Here is a 17558-nt window from a genome sequence, read left to right as displayed (position 1 = left end):
ATTAGCCCTTTGATAGAAGTTATCTGACAGGCCAAAGTAGTCTATGCCTCTATCAAAATAAAAAAAATTGTTACATGAGGTACCTCAAGCCTCTCTTTGCTGCTGTAAGGAAGGCTCTATGAGTTGTCAAGTATGTAAGATGTGTCAGATGTGTCCCTTTTTTTTTTTATGTCCAGAATTTTTTTTTCCAATCGTACCACGAGGGACCTCTACCCAAAACCAGTACTGAAGAGAAGAAACGGGTCACAAATTGGGTTTACAAACAGGTTTGCTGAACTTATTGTTTAAGGCAATGGCTTTACTTAAAATGAAGTCATGATGTCAGTTGCTTAGTATATTGTTAAATTTTATGTGAAAAAAAAGATGTTTTTTTCTTTTAAATTGGGCTTCTGTTTGTAGGATTGATTTCTTCTGATCCTGTTCAGCAGGCATGCTTTTGTATTAGATTTACCATGTATCTGCAATGCTGACTTCTTCAAGGCAAATCAAAACTAGCCTAATATATATCCAAGTTTCCAGAGTATTGATTGCTCTCTGCTAGTTTTAGCCCGGCTAGTCTTCAGAACTCCCTTTCCATCACCATCATTTACAATAAGGCGCAGAGTCAAACCTATGGTTCTGGAATGGCACTTAAACAAGAACACACCAGGAGTATGCGTCCTGTGGTGGGGTGGGAGAGAAGGGTCAGCATCACTTTTGGCAGCAATTCACTATTATCTAAGCTTACCTGTGTTGTCAAGCCACATCATGAAAGTATTTAATATATTGACCTCTTAATCAGCTTCTGAAATCATGTGTCTGGAAGGATTAATTTAGGGCAAATCACTTTTTATTTTTCAGTATAAATTATACTGTGAAGCTCTGTTTACCTCCTACATGAGTCAAGGCATCACAGGCTGTATGTTTTTCAGGGGCCTGTAGTTTGGTGTTAAGTGGCTTCCTTAGGATGGTGAATCAGCTGACAAGATCAGAGATTCAGCAAATGGCAAGTTATCAGCAAGTCCGCAGATAAACAGACATGCACAGCACTGCAAAGGCCCAGGGCCACACAGGTAAGAACAGGTCCACAACAACAGTATAGTCATACAAGACTAGAAAGACAGGCCCAAATACTTGATGGGGGCTTGACCCAAGAGCTGCTGATTTCAAACATACGACTTCCTACAGTCCTCAGCAGATTTTGGATGAGTCACTATTTAGGTAGAAAATACCAGAATTGTGAACCAATAATAATCAAATCATAAGGCATTAATAAAATCTGGGCTGCAGAAAAGGAAAAACTCAGGCCAAACTGAATAAAGAGTAAGCAAGGTTTTACTAAGATGAATCATTAAATTAAAAAAACCTGATGCAGTTCATTCTAGGCTAGAACAGAAAATGGCTGAAGTATTGCAAAGGCTCAAAAGTACACAATTTTTCCTTTTTTTTTTTTAATATATATTTTTTGAAGAGGGAAGGGAAGGAGAAATCTTTCATATTAGCTAAGCTAAATTCCAGGAAAAATCCCTTGACCATGCTAGCAAACACGTATCTTTCAAGTGCCAAGAATGATAACAGCCAGCCTGAATTTGCCATGAAAAAGCTCATGCCAAATGGTCTAACTGCCTGTTTTTTTTGTTTGTTTGTTTATTTGTTTGTTTGTTTGTTTTTGACAGGCTACCCTGTATCATCGTAAGGGGAATGAAAGCAGAGAGTTAAGACCTCACCTGCAACACTATGACAATCTTTAGCCCCTATTCTGCAGAAAGCAGTGACAGGAAGTGCTGAATCCTCAAAATGGGACCTAGAAGGAGAAAATGAAAATTTATTTATTCAAGGGAAGAAAGAAAGGAAAAATATATATATTTAAAATAGGGAAGAGAAGCCTGCAGGAAGACCTTATATATGAGCGTAAGCTGCAAGGTGGGAGAACTCTGGGTGGAGGAAAAAAAAAATACCCAGGAAATGAGATGTAGAAGGGGAAAGAAAACACAACAAACAAACATATACACAAAATAAATAAATCAAATCAAATCAAATCAAATAAATGTAGATTGAAAAAAAGACCTAGAATGGATTATGAATTTCTAGGAAGGTTGTAGTATCTCTGTCACTGTAGTTTCCAGGAAAAGTTAGACCAAGGTATGTCAGCAGTGACCCTGGCGCAGCCCCCTGTCCTCAGAGCTGGAGGCTCACTGAGGTAACTGAGGCCAGGCCAGGGCCCACTCTGGGCACAGCTCCGCAGCCTCTCATCGGGCATTAACAGCTCCCAACACCCCCTCACACCCGCGTCCCCTCACGCCCGCCTCCTCAAGCCAATCGCCTCACGCCAGTTCCCTGTGCCCAGTCCCCTCAGGCGGCCCACACACAAGCGGCACCTCAGGCAGCACCTCAGCCGTGCCCCCTCCTGCCCCAGAACCCCCTTGTGCCCCACAAACACTCATTTCGGTCCAGAAGCGAAGCCAGCTCTGCGTGGTGAGGTACAGAACCAGCCCTGCCCCTTCAGCGGGGCCTGGCATGAGCCCCTCATGGTGCCCCTGTGGCCTGCACCTCAGAAAGCGTGGCTTGTGTGCAGGGTGTCACGGTGTGGTTGTGTAATGTGGCAGATCTGGCTGGAGGGGGAACCGAGCGAGTTGGGGAAAGGAAAAGAAAATGGGATTTGTGCCCCTGGCTGGGTGACGAGTGGCACAACACTGGGCAGATTGTTCTGAATGTCCCTGAGCTGTATCTTCCTGCTTCTGCGGCTGCGCCTTTGCTGCAGGTGTTTCCTCACAGGTGGAGGGAAGCTTTCTTCAGGCACTGTCGTCCCCATCCCAAAACCGGGCCCTGGCAGCTCCTGTCCTCCCAGGTGTAAGGAGCCAGGCTGGAGAGGTGAAATTCAGCCTCAGCCAAGCCCAGTCAGTATTGCACCTGCATCATGTGCTTTAGGCTATGGGCTCATCCTGTTTCAACTTTACATTGTGCCTCTGGAATTAATGGAATAATCGAATTGTTGCTTGTTCACTTTTACAGTGCAAGTGCGAGCAAAAGCTGGGCTTTAAGGGTGTTTAAGTGGACTTGAGTTGTGCTTTGCAGGTGTGGCTATTGCTGCTGGGCTCTTCTTAAAGCTGCCTATCTATAGTTTTTTAGAGCTCCAGGTTCGAATTTAGATTGAAAATCTTGTGACACAAGATTTACAGGCTGCAGAGACAGCTCTAAAAGCTGAGGAACCAGAAATAATTGAACACTTATTACACAGGAATCTCATCGCTCTCGGTCTGTGCAAGCCAGACATTTTGAAAACCTGGTGTTGGAAATCTGACTGCACCTAAGGCTTTTGAAATATTGTAGATATTAGTAAGGAATGTTTGCTGCCCTGAAAAAAAAGGAACAATTACTCGTATTTTACCACAACGACACCTACAGAACTGTGGAAGCTGTAGCTTGTCCCAAAACTGCAGTCAGTAATGGCAAGGGTAAGATTGGAAAATAGAATCCTGTATTTTATAATATGGTAAAAAATATTAAACAGCATTTTTGTCTCTTGTATAGTTTGTCTGTTTCAATATTAATTGCTAGCATCCCAATAAGAGTCATTATCTCAGCTATGTGATTAGATCTTACTATATCTACTGGAAAAAGTTTAGTACATTACACTTAGCCATTTCTCAGTTTGGTATGAGAAACAACTGACATTTCTTGAAATGCTATCCTATCACAACGTAAAGGGATTTCTTAGATAGGAAAGATCATGTCAGTGCCTGTATAAGGACAGTACTGCAAACCATCTTCTACTGTGACAATAAGCAGCAAGTACCAATGTGTTCCTCTGTGTCTTAAACCAAGCAGAGATATAATATCTAACACGACTGAGGTATTTCAGCTTTCTTATTTGTTGCCAGGGCCAGTTTCTGAGGCTCTGCAAGGATGATCCCCTGATCAAAAAAAAAAAAAAAAAAAGCACCTTTTAATTTAATCAAACCTTTCTAAATCTTTTCATTGTAAATTAGGACATGATGTCCAAAACCTGGAAGCCTGCTCTGTTTCATTTCAGATTGGTTTTTAAATGAAGTGCAGTTTCTGAGCTGCAGGTTTAGTTAATTCCCAAAGTTTTTTCCTTCTCTGAAGTCTTAAAGCTAAATGTGCTTGGAGTATCCTTAAGTACTGGAGTAATCCACAGAACTGAAGATCTCATATGTGACTGTACTTATCAATTTGTATTTTCCTTACAGCTCTCCCTTCTATTGAGATAGGCCTAATATTTGTGTATTGCTCCAAAAAGCAGTGATACATGTATCCAAACAATACTACAGGAGACATTTGTGTTTTAGAGATCAATGGACTTTGACATTTCATTTGATTTGGGTGGGGGTAACTGGACTGTGCATGCATATTGGAAGTGAGATGGAAATGCTCTATGTATGTCAAATCACCCCTGCCCCTAAACCCAGTTTCTTTGTTTCCAGGGACCAGGCGTGTAGTGCAGCTGCCAAAATGCCACAACAGACAGCAGGCTATGCGTGTTCACAGGTGCTGTGAGGCAGGCTTTTCCAATTACAAACCCAGTTCCAGCTGATCTGCCGGGCAAGCTTCCTTCCTTTAGGTGTAAAGGTAAGAGTCAGTAAATAATACTTTGAAGAGCTATTATGTAGATAATAAGGCAGTGCTGTTCAAAAGCATGTTCAAAGCAAAACTCAATACAAGAAAAGCACGTGATCTTAGGGGGTTTCTTTGAATCTTACTGCTTTACAGCTACATTTGTACGTGATGGAAGAGACAGTAGACTATGAGAAGAAAAGCAGCAGCTTCTGAGCATAGTGGACTTCTGAGCTATTTTATTTCCCTGTGTTCAGGGAAATGGGGCTTTATGACACAGAGATTTTCCCCCCAGAGTTAACAATGAAGCAAGGCTTACATTTCTGAAGCCAAGAGACAGGATTCCAGAAATATTTACAGTATAGATGTGATAATCATGCTTTGTTTCTCAGGGAAAATGCAGCAGCATTTTAAGTAGCCAAAAGACTTTTAAAACTTCCTGCCAGTCCTGGGGCTTTAAGCAGAATTCCAGTTCAGAGTCTTGATATGTGACAGCTCATGGGAAAAAAATCTGAGTGGCAGTTTCCCTCTGTTTGTCCAGAAAAATGGCAAACTACAGAAATAGAGAAATAGAAAACTACAGAAATAGAAAATATGTAAACTTCAAGAAGGTGAAGTGTTTGGGGGCTATGTTTTATTTTTTTTCAGTTGTTTTTTCTAATTTTTTCAGACACTTTTGTCTTTCCTTGCCCCAAGCAAAAGTAAATTTGAGCAATTTGTTCCCTCCCTTACACCCTTTACTTCTTTCTTTCCTTTTCTTTTTCTGTCCCCTGTAGTGAAGACAGGTAAAGCCACAGACTAAAAGCAGCCAAGCAAGAAGAGAACAAATTCTTGAGACCAAAACATGAAAACAGGGACTTATAAATTATGAAAGAATAATAATAAATGAGAAGCCAGCCTTAAGATTTTGGTGGAGCAATTATTCAACATGGAATGCAAAGGCAAAAGAAAGGCTGATACTAGCTGGAAAAGAGAAAGCTTTAATATTGTGACTTTAAAAGGAGTTTCTGTGTGTAAGACTTGAAATTTGCTATGGAATTCTTTCAGAACAAGTATTTAGTTTTAATTAGCAGGGTGGTATCTTGGTTAATGGCATTCTTTGAATTCTTCAGTGGCCATGAAATGCTGAGGCCTTATTAAAGATGAACATAGGGGAAAAAAAAGGAGCCACAAGAGAAGAATATACTTTCCCCATTTCCTAAATTGAATGTTCTAAGCTACATGTCATAGCTTTCAACTTTAAAATATATTGTTAATTGAAAGAACACTATGAATGTTTATGGAAATGCAGTGGAGCATTCAGGGGTGTAGCCCATCTTCTCAGGTTGTGGATACGCTGCAACCAGCATTGCTCTGAGCTTTGAGCTTTGTTACAGCGGTGCAGCTCCTGCACACAGTACCCAGCTGACCTGAGAGTGCTTTTTACAGAAATATCTTGGCTAGAACTACTTCATGCTTTTGTGAGTTTATCAAATAAATAGCTAGAAAATACTTCTAAGCCAACATAAATAGTGCTGTGCAACACTGTTTCACCTCCTATTTTCAACTAATGTAGCTACATAACAATACTCATATGACCTCAATCTTATTTTAGAAAAGGAAGAATATTTGGTATGAAGCAGACGGGCTACTACATTGTGTAAATACCTTGCAGGGTCTTTATACATGAAATACATGTACAATGTATAATAGCTACAATGACTTAGACTGATGGTCCAGATAGCTCAGTATACTGACTCTAAGAGCGGCCATAAGCAGTCAAGAGAAGAATAGAAAGTCAGCAGTCTCCTTAGAGATCCTAGAGGAGTCTACATTCAATATGCAAAATACTAAACACTCTCTGGTAGCCCTCCACAAAGCTGAAGCAAACACATGCTTAGGTTACTCCCAATTCCCGCTAATGCAAATATCAATATAATTCAAAGCTTCTGTCTTCTGGAATTAACAGATTAATTTGATTAAATGAATAAGAAAGCATCTCATGTTACCCCTAACTGTAACACATTTAGTATTTGCATATGGTTTGAATGAAGGTTGTCAAAGTCATGCAAACTAGAAGTTGAGAAATCAAGTTTCTGAACAGATAGAGATCTTGAAATATAAAAGGTGATACAGACTTGGTCTCTGCTGAAATTTATATGTTTTTCTGTTTAGAGCTTCCATAATTCCATTAGGAAAACTTTTCTGACAGTTCAAAGAGAACTTCCAGTAACACATTCCCGTAGTCCTCAGAAATTGAAACAAACTTGTATCACCCATGAGATCTAGTTCTTATGTTATGTATACACTCAAAATACACATAGTAAACTGAATAAATAGCTCTATAATAGTCTAAGTGGTTACAGATGGCACTGCAGTCTTAAAAGGGGTTATGTCTACTGTTTTGTGTGTGGTTGGGTTTTTTTGTTTGGTTAGTTTTTGTTAGATAAATATCATATTCTATAGTTTATAATTTCAGGACATTTCAAAAGTAGTTAGACACAGTGAATTCCAGGGAGAGATGACAGCCCCAGTGCTTAAAAATACCCATTTTACAGTTACATTTTCCCCCTTCAGTGCTGTTTGTCACAACTGTGTTGGAAGTCTCTATAATATACTCCTTTTGGACTCTGGTCCAAGAAACAATCTTTAAAATTAATTTTAATACTTGAAAAACTCCATGACTTTCTATTAGGGAAAGTAGCATAAACACAAAAATAAAAAAGAGAAAAATACAGAGAGAAGTTGAACTTGTATGTCTAAAGGCTTCTTTATATCTCCCCACCTAGACAGGTAAGCCTGATAAGCACTCTGTTCTCCTACTGCCCATCTCCCCTCCTCTACTTCCTTAAATATTTGCAGTTACAAAAACAGTGAATTAACAAAATTATTTAAACTTAACAATGGGTTAATTAGCATCCATATAGAATCTTAAAACTGGAGGTAAAAAATTAAGAAATATATAAATAATAAAACGACTATTCCTTTATCCTTATAGTCAAATAAATCTTGTTCTTCTATACACCTGAATCAAGCCAATTCTATGCTATGGATGGATTCTTTGTATGAGGACCTAAGGGTAACTAACTTGTAGCTAGCTGGGATTTTAGATGCGTCAACTATTTAAAACCCATAGCAGTTTGTGAAAACAATACATTTCAAATCTGATTGTTGTGTTTTAAATGATAAACTAAAAAGATATTTATACCCTATTGAAATAGTCTAAATTCTTGTGGACAGAATTTGAAACATGCTTTTAGATTTAAGATACTCAGAGTTCTGAACAGAACAAATTCATACATTTACTGTTAGTGTGAAAACATGCCAGTTAAAAGATCAGTCTTTTCTTTGATCCCAGAGTCCATTCTCACTAGCAGATATTCTCAGAGTACTCTCCTCAGGAGAAGGGGCCCTCTTATTATCATTTCTTGCTATAACCACTACACAGGAAAAAAACAAACAAACAAACAAACAAAAAATGCTTTCTTCTTTTAGTCCTTCGAACTGCTAGGCTAGACTTACAAGTGTTGAACGGTTACTGCAGAGCATTAGTTCAGCAAAGCCAAGAAGCTGTTATTTGACTATTGCAGCCCTCTTTCAACACAATATAAAATATTCCCTTACTATTACATGAATATCTCCTGTTTTAGAGCACAGGTTCAGACTTTGAGCAAGTTGCTCCCACAAGACTGCTGGGAAAGGTTCTCTCTGCTGACACTCAGAAGTTTCACTAGCTTCCTTTGTTTCTCTAAGGGATTTTATTTTGTTTTGTTTTGGACAGAGCTCCTGGCTTAGCAGATCTACTTCCTGAAAGACTCTAACCCAGTAACTGTACTTCCTTGTCCTGTCCATCTCTCAGGAAATGACTGCGTTTCAGGAGCTGTTAACCCCCTGTTTCCAGGGTCTTGTGTGTGATCTCTGCTTTCCTATCCAATGGTTCTGCTACTTATTTTCAGGCACCTGTGTTTTAGTTATGCTGTGCTTTCACCAGAAAACTTCTGCAAAAGCATTAACTTTTTTTTTTTGATACAAGTTGAGATAATATCCAGGGAACGCTGAACGATGTGCTGAATACTCCAGCTCAAGAATAGAACATTGTTAGGGGAAAAACCAGCACAGGTTTTTATATTTAGACTAAGTACAAACAACGAAAGGAGCTCTTTTGACACTTGGCTCTCTAGATATGATTTTAGGATGGATAGCTCTGGTACACTGCTTTTCTCGTGAAAACGCCACATTCATGAGTCCCATTGAGGAATTGTTTCAGTTTGTGAGTTCTGCTAGTAATTTTCCAATATCGCGTCAGTAAAAATCTGCAAGAATGACCCTTGGCTTAGTAGGATTAATGCTTTCCTTTATACCTGTGCCTTCTGTCTTTAAATGTGATTCAACCTCAGAGGTTTTACAGAAGTCTTCTTTTTTACGAGAAAGGCATTAAAAAAAAATCTATGGGTGTGGTAAGGTGGCCAGGGAGAAAGCATGCACTGAGTAAATCCTGATATAAAACATAGACTTGAGTTCCTTTTGATTTTAGGGGTTTTGCTAGTTTATTGATTCTATTTAAAGCTACAGCAGCTAAATAGAACCTGCTCTGGGCTGGGTTCCTGAGCTACCTCATCTTCCATGAGTAAAGTCTATTCTGGTTGCTTGGTTTATGTTGTCATCTAATTATCTTGTAGATTTTGAGAGCAAGAGTTTCTGATCAGCAAGACTAAAGAGCCATTAAACACTGAGAAAGTAACTTTCATACTAACATAGTTTGCTATTGTCCATTTTTTTGGGTAGCACTTGAACCTGTTTTTCTTCACTGTAATTCAAAATCATGATTAAGCTGCTGAAAATACCCCTCTCACATGTAAATTTTGCTTTTGGACTGGTGCATTAATTCAACAGAATCTGTTGGCTGAAGACCTTAAACTCCTTCCCCACCGGCCCCAGGCTGTTAATATCTGAATTTCGGACTGAAACAAGGAGCTTAATAATTGCATCCTACACCCGCTGGAATCAGTAGAACTTTTCATAAAGATCCCACTGCTTGCAGAGCTGCATAGTAACTCATTCAGCATATCCCTGATATTTAGCAGCAGAGGTCAAAACTTCATCCCAGTCTTAATTCTGCCCACAGGGGGTTTTCCTCCAGTTGCTTTCACGGCGCTTGCCTGGTGCACAGGTAGCACAAGATCTAGAAGTTCACGATGAAGCCTTTTATTCAGATTGCTTGGAGTTGAGTCTTTCAAAGTAAAGCCATCTCCCTATGTTTTTGCAAGCAATTCTTGGTTAATTTTACAGTCCAGTGAGGCCTAGTTTTTCATCTGTATGTTTTGCTTGTTTGTTTGTTGTTAAGGAGGACAAGCTGTAGAATCTCTTCTATTATGGGAGAAATTATGGTCTGATCTTCTAGAAGAGCAACCTTTATTAATATGTCATATTTGATTTGTATTGTCCAAACCTGTGTTTAAAACATGTAGGGGTATTGTTTTTTTTAACTGTTATACATAAATTTTCACTCATTTTATGATACTTCGAGAGCTTTGACCCACAGCCCACCAGAGGAATCTCACCTAAAAGAGAGATCTCCCTGTGTTCAGTGGGATGTCCAAAACACTTAAGATGGGTCCTATGATTCAGAACAGTATAATGGAAAAAAATTATATTGAAGTACGTATGCTTTTCTGCAAGTGCTTTATTGCAAGCCAACAAAATATTAACAATACCCATATTTTATTGATACATACGTTCTGTATCTTTTTAATGTCATGTGAGAATGCATGGACCGCGAGGCATACATTACAGCATCTGTATCAATACTGACATGACATATTTTATGTTGCCATGCATAATATTAGAATGAAACTACTGACTGCCAACTCCATGCAAATTATGGATTTTTGGAGAGGAGGGGTCTTGTGTGAATTATGGGCATTATGTTTCTTGTTTTAGAGGTGCCGCTTATTGTTCTATTATTGCCTAAGTGACAGTGCTGTTTATGTAGTTTGTACACCATAGCACCTGCAAAGAGTGCCTCTGATGAAGACAAATACAACTGATGTAGGTAGTAAATACAGCCTTGTATGGGGTATTTACTGCAGTGTTAAAATTTGTGAATACAGTGCAGTGTGCTTTTCTCAGAGAGGAGAGCAGAAAGGTGGGAAGGTTTGGAAACTTCTGTGATTTGATGATAGTAAGGGAATAAGGAGAAAACAGAATCTATCTAAAGCGGGAAATGAGGAGGGATGGACTTTCCAAAGACACTGAGTGGGTAGTTGAAACACACCTGCTAGGTGAAGGCATCTGCACTTTTTCCTTCTGTTGGTAGCAAGGCTGCATTAAGTCTTTCTCACTGAGGCAGAAGACAGCTTTGCGAGAAAAGCAGGCTACTGCATTCTTCAGTTTTCACCTGTGTGTAAAACTACTGCGGTGCCCGACGTTTTGCTGAGGGCTAATGACAAGGAGCAACCTGTCTAAAAAACAGTGTGTCTGGAAGGGCCCGTGTGTTTGTGGTCTCAGCTTTGAGAAGGGTTTGCTGCTGATTACATCACTCTTTTGTCAAATTCCAGAAGGTGTGTTATGGCTCAGATGTCTGGAGCAGGAAAACAGAAATGGACATCAGAAAGTTGCTTTAATTAATAAAGTTCTTGCTAAGTTTCCTATAAGAAATGAAGAAATGCAGGGAAAGAAAGCTTTCCTTATTCAGAGCTCAGTAATTTAGACACAAATTCAAATTTGCTTGTCTAAACTTCAGGGGTACAGCACTAAAACGTTCTAGGAGATAAGGACACATTTGGGAAGATAGAGGGGTTCACAGGCTTGGGCATTAGCAGGAAAGTCAGAAAATTTGCTCTCTGCTTCTTGACTTTGTAGTTGATTTTTTTCTGCAAGTCACTTCATGTCTCTGTTAGGGCTGGGCACTCTTTTCATCACCTGCTTGCTATGTGTCTGTCTCAAGAGGATCCTGGTATTTTTCATAGATGGTGAACACATATGAAATAAATGAATAGAACCAGAATCAGGCCAAACGTTTGGCACCAAAGTATAAAGTCAGGCTGTTTGGACTGCTGTGTGAACATACTTATGAATTAGGTTTCAGGATGAATGAATCTATTCATTTATCTCAGGTTTTTAGATTCTACTTGCCAATGGAACTTTCCAGTATCGTCTGAGACTTGCGGGATGTTGTTGTTAAAAAAGAATATCTTTTTGGAAAATACTTGTGCAGGCAGCATATGTTTTTAGTGTATGTTAAATATTGCAATGGTTAAATTGAAATGAGGAACAGGCATGCAGCACCATATTGTTATTTGCTGTGAAGTGATTTAACAAATGTTTGAACAGCTGTTGCTGAGTAGACCCTGTTGATGTAAGTAGTGTAATCAGGAAAGCTGGTGTTTTGGTTGTTTACAGTAGACAAAGATTAATCAAATAATTCACTGCTTGGATATGGGACTCTATATAAATGCAATATAGAGTTAATGTAATTTATGATAAAGTCTGTCAAGTCCAGCATTGTGTCTGTAGTGATTTTTGTTGAAGATACATGTTTCTCATGTTCCAGAAAAGATGAGAGGGTTTTGGCTAATCCAGCAGTCAAGCAAGTGAAATTGCCTCAGAGAGCATCAGGACAGTTGCTGACCTTTATATTACTTATCAAAATTCTTCAGGTTCCAGAAATGGACTATCCCTCAGCCATAATTCTAGGGACCAACAAAGTGGCTGCCAGACAGATTGATCATTTGTAGCAGAAAAATACAATTTCTGTAGATAGCACCATTTGCTGTGGAAATACTCTGTTCTGCACAAATATTTGTATACCCATAAGTTCTTTGTAGTAATGTTGTAGGGGAAAGAATATGCAGTTTATATACAGTAAGGAATGCAGTGAATCCATCCTCATTCCTTTGGTATGTTCCTATGTACTGCTTTCTCACCGGGAAAGACAAGTGTAGAAGAGTCTTAGGAAATTAATTGCTTTCTAATGGGCTTCACAGTCACTTCTTATGGACTTCATTGAAGGGAGAGCTGAGGTGTGATGCCAGGGAGCCACTAGTGTTTATGCTGTACAGCTTTGGATCATAAAGGCATTTAACATCTGCAATGAAACACTTTTGTGGTGTTTTTTTTTGTTGTTGTTGTTGTTGTCTTTACACTACATTGCATTGCCTTAGCCTCTCAGAAGTTCTTCAGGCTTTTTACAAAGAAGAAAATACTTAGTGGAACATAAAAAGGACTTTCTTATATTAAGGAAAAAGGCATAGTGAGGTATGCTTATTGCCAGACTGATTTTAAAAGAAAAAAAAATCCTTTCCAGGAGAGTTAGAAGTGACTAAGATGCCTTTATTGCAAGGAATGCTATGTAACAATAAAATATTCAATAAAATTTATATTGCTGCTACAATAACTAAGGCATGATATTTAAATAAAATATCACTACTTTTATGATTGAACACTGTGATACGAGTTAACAACCAAAAGGAAGGATTTAACTGGATTTCATCTCTTCTGAAGGATAAAAGCTGTCAGGTTGTGTATGGACAGCTGTGAGGGCATTCCAGGTAGCTGATTACTTGAGAGTAAGGTGAAGCAGTGGCTGTAGGTGTGAGGCATTGTGCTGCAGCTCCTCTAATGACATGCAATGTGTCTTCATAGTTACTCTGCTGTGAAGGGCAAGCCATCAGAAATTCATACTTTGAATTAGCTTTGTTTATCTTGATGGGTGAAAAAGTGCCTAGAAAGAGACTTAGTCAAGGGATCTTGCAAGGCAACGGAGGATGTCAAGGTGGGCTTGAATACAGTCGGGGAGGAAGCCTGTGCTGCAAGTCTCTTGTTGGTATCCACTTGGCTAGTTTAAAAACACCTCTGTGTGTTCTTTTTGTTCCTTTTTTGTAGCGTAAGTAAATTCCAAGTTGGAAACCTAGTGAGATTTGTTCTTTGACTTTGTGACTTTGGTCATTGGCATTTTCAATCTGTGTTAAAGATTTTTGTAATTTTCTTTTAATGTTCCCAGTACAACCTTTTCTATTTCACCTTTTCCCTTGATGACTGCATTTAAGAATATAAGTTGTTTTAATTAACACTTGGTCTTAATAATAAGCCACAAAACTGGTCACCTAGACAATCAGTGGGCAAATAGCAATATTAGGGTAAGTGATGATGTGTTTGTCTTGATGAACTTTAATGGTAGCAATTTCAATAATTCATTCAGTGATAGGTACAAGCTACCCTGAAGATAATGAATCTGCTTTCAGCAAGAAATGGGAATAGACTGAAAAAAAGCAGTTGTCTTAATTATGATAATTATGTTAATTTAGGCTTTAAGTAGTAGCAGACTTGCACTTTATATGTTTAATACTTCAGTTAACTACAGAGATTAAGGAAAATGAGACATCTCAGAGATTCAATCTACCATTTGATGTAAGAAATGCTAAAAAGCTTTCTGGGAGAAAAAGCAATATGAAGAAATCAAATGCTGTGGGAAATGGGTTGTTATAGCCATCTCTCTCACAGACTTACAATATCTTAACCAGGGGAAGAAGGATCATATTTGCAGATAAAGCACTGGAGACCATTTGTTTAGAGTAGCTGAGGACGTGAGCCATTAGTTCACTGGAGGCTGCATCTTCCACTGATCCAACCTTCTGAACAGTTGTTTTAGCTACTATCTTATGAAGTGGTGAGAGTCTGAGTCTTATTGTGTTGAATCTCCTTTGAAGGATTAGGGCAAGCTCAAGGCTATTTCCTTTCAGATCAAACTATAGACAGACCTTTCTTTGCAGTGAAGTGTCAAGTCTTGATGGATTCAGAAAGAATATCATCATCATCCTTTGTGACTCTATATGTCCAATTGTGCCTAAATACATTGGAAATTGTTTTGCTCCATGGTACGGAGTAATAGTATTTTCTTAGCATTTGTATGATTTCCAAAGCTTTGTTTTCAAAGCAAAAGAATCTTCACATTCACATTTCTTTCCTGCACAAAACAGAATGAATGTTTAACCATGATCTGTGAATTGACGGGATACCTGACTCTTAAACATAATAGATTATATCCAGAAATCTTTATTTCCTTAGTGCAAATACAGCCTTACTCTGTAATTATAAAATAGACTTATAGATAGATAATAATGCCCCAGAGACGTATAGCCATAATCTCCTAGGGAAAAAGAGAAAAAAAAAAAAAAAAGCAGTTACTTGTTTATACAGTGTCTAGTTCTATAGAATGAGAACTATGCTATGGTTGCAGATCACTCACGGAAAACCTCACTCATTACTTATAGGCAAAAAATAAACCCGTTCGTTCGTTCGTTTGTTTCATTTTTAACCTAGTCAAGCAGCTGTCTTCCAAGCACCAACCTTACATAAGATGCTTCCTGCATACAATATTAAAAGATGGCAATTCTTAGTATAATATTGTCACTTAAACCATAGTAGGTAGTTCCTCAGCTCTTAAAAGTATGAAAGTCAGGGGCTATAGCGAATGTTGTAGCTATCGAAAAGTGAAAACCAATTATCAGTGTCCATCTAAGCGATTTCTGACCTGAATTTCATTTTGGATGCCTTGACTGACCAGTATATTCTATCTGACCCTGAATATGAAAGAAAATTCTTGTTATGGGAATGCCAAAATGAAGCAAAAGAAAGTTGAGCCGTCTTTGCCACTCTTTTACTGAGATCAGACCATGTTTGGGGTTATTACTGTACAGGAATTTAAACTCAGAGTGACTCAATTGCTTTCAAAAGCCTTATGCCTGGAGGAAGTGACTATGATGGGACAACATATACAGACTCAAGAAAAGAGTGCCTTGTGTCTCAAGTGTCATATGAAATACAAAGAAAATGAGTTTAAAAACAGTTTGTATTTCAAGTCTTGCAAGGTACACCAACCAATTCACTCAGAAATTTTACAATGCAGGAAAAATATGAGTGCTGGGCAATTTTATCCAGAAAAAAAAAATAATGGAAAAACTATATGCCATTATTCTCTGAAACATTTACAATAACCTTCACAAGAAGGACAACAAAAACACTGAGTCTGTGGCTGAATTAAGCAGGTACTTCATTTTAGATATCTTGATATTTGCTGGTACATGAACCAGAAACATCAGGTAATGAAAGAAAAGAGGAAATATATAAATTGCAACACTAGTTATTTCAGGTTTGAGAGGCTATAACTTTTATGAAGTTCTATAATAACCACAGTAAAAAGTATGAATTGGTATTTGCTGGAATATACCCCAGATTCATACATCTTTTAATCTGTCTAGCTATTTAGAAGGCCCTCTGCACCACTACAGTTGAATTTCTCAGAAACATTAATTGATTTTATCTTCTCAACCCTCCTGTGAGGTAAGAAAATATAATCTCCATTTTGCAAATGATGAACTAAGAAAGTATGTGACCTAAATGACTGAAGTCAGAAAGGAAATCTAGGTTTAAGGCAAAAATTGATCCAGGCAATCTGAGACCATCCTCCAGCAAGAGGACATGCTGTACAGGACATGTCCTACACCTGCAGTGTCACTATCCCCCACGTCTCCATTTAGGCTGGGTCATCTCTTCAGGGCAGCCTTAGAACTGCCCTGCCTTTTCACTGACTTGCCTGGAACTGTATTTCACATTGCTCCTTGGAGTCAAATTGGCTTGGGTCAGGCTGTTTCCATGTGTAGGCAGGAGGTATTACATGCTGCCATTTGTGCAGGCTTCTCCAGCTGTCTTTAACTAGCTCGTTCTAACACCCAGAGCCATGTAGCCACACTACCATGGAATGCCAACGGATGGAGACTGCTTTGAAATACACCCCTAGTAGTGCCTGTGTTAATGAACTGCAGTTATGGTAGCATATATGCCCTCAAAAATCATTTTTAGGGAGGGAGATGAAACTGTAGTGATTGAGGCTTAGATGCATTATCAACTGTGCAACAAATCGGTAAGGAAGGTTTGTGCAGTGACTGGGCAGTTCCACAGCTGTGATGGTGGCAGAGGATGTCGTTAATTTAATTCTCTACCCTTACTACACCCCTCAGCTACCACACCATGACCAGTATTGCTTTACATCACTCTGTGTCAACTGCAGCCTGATTCTCTGGCATGTTCTTCCCCAAGTAAACCCTGCAGTTCCCCTCAGAGGGCTTTTCCAACACAGCCAGCTGCTATCTATCTTGGTCTCTAATCTGTGCTATAATGCAGGCCCATTTTCCAGGCAGTGTTTACTGAAAACACAGGAGCGTGCCTGGCTCCCTTAGCCATACCTCCTCCGACCCTCCCACTCCCTGGCAGGCAGCACGGCTATGGAGGTCAGGCTGCAGGACTCTCCTCCTGCCTTTGAGAGAGCAGGGAGTAAAATCAGCAACCCATAAGCCCATTAATCCTGACAGGTTTGTGGTTGCTCCGTGTGAGGTTCAGAGAGTTCATTGTGCTTACAGCTAGTCAAAGTGGCAGATAATAAAGCAAACAGTAACACAAGTGAAATCCTCATTAGAGATTAAAGTGTTACACTGCAGGAAAGATTCAGGATAGGAGAACACAGGGCAAGATCAAGGCTTTCACTGAGATTAGTCATTTTAAAATAACATTTCTAAAAAGAGCAGAAAAGAGATAATGAACAAGGTCAAAAACAATAAGGGATAATTATGAGGTTGATGTTACTAACAAATGATAGTGGAGAGCAGAAAGGAAAAAACTGACTCTTACTGTAGTCCTTTGTACTAGGAAATGTACAAACCTTTAATGAGAATGCACATAAGAAATGTAAACTTCCTTGTGTTTGCTGCTGTAGCTTAATCATAGTTAAGACCCATACATTCTGTGATCACTTACACTCATGATTCTGTAAGGAAGCACTAAAGTTTGGGGAGTGAAAACCATCTGGTGCTGCCTACATCAATAGTTTTATCCCTGTTTCCTAACAACCAAGATCATGGCAAGTTAATTAGGGACTTTGAATAATTTTTTTCTAAATTTCTTTGCAGCTTGTTCTGAACCAATCTACCCCTTCCTATCCTTCTTAGGTGACCTGTCTTATTTTAGGGACA

General features: G+C 38.9%; 1 protein-coding gene across 1 annotated transcript in view; it reads left to right on the top strand.

Moving 5' to 3' along the window:
* DOCK2 (dedicator of cytokinesis 2) overlaps positions 1-17558 on the top strand; it is a 286898-nt gene that overhangs the window by 220551 nt on the left and 48789 nt on the right. Inside the window, exons 59-62 of the mRNA XM_080554755.1 lie at positions 177-266; positions 912-1052; positions 1656-4161; positions 4425-4569. The gene's annotated coding sequence lies outside the window, so the exon portion shown is untranslated. The remainder of the gene's footprint in view (positions 1-176; positions 267-911; positions 1053-1655; positions 4162-4424; positions 4570-17558) is intronic.

This window comes from Anser brachyrhynchus, assembly GCF_964034855.1.
Source record: "Anser brachyrhynchus genome assembly, chromosome: 14".
Lineage (NCBI taxonomy): Eukaryota > Metazoa > Chordata > Aves > Anseriformes > Anatidae > Anser > Anser brachyrhynchus.
The sequence above is the reverse complement of the archived record's forward strand: the minus strand, read 5'-3'. Positions and strand labels throughout refer to the sequence as shown.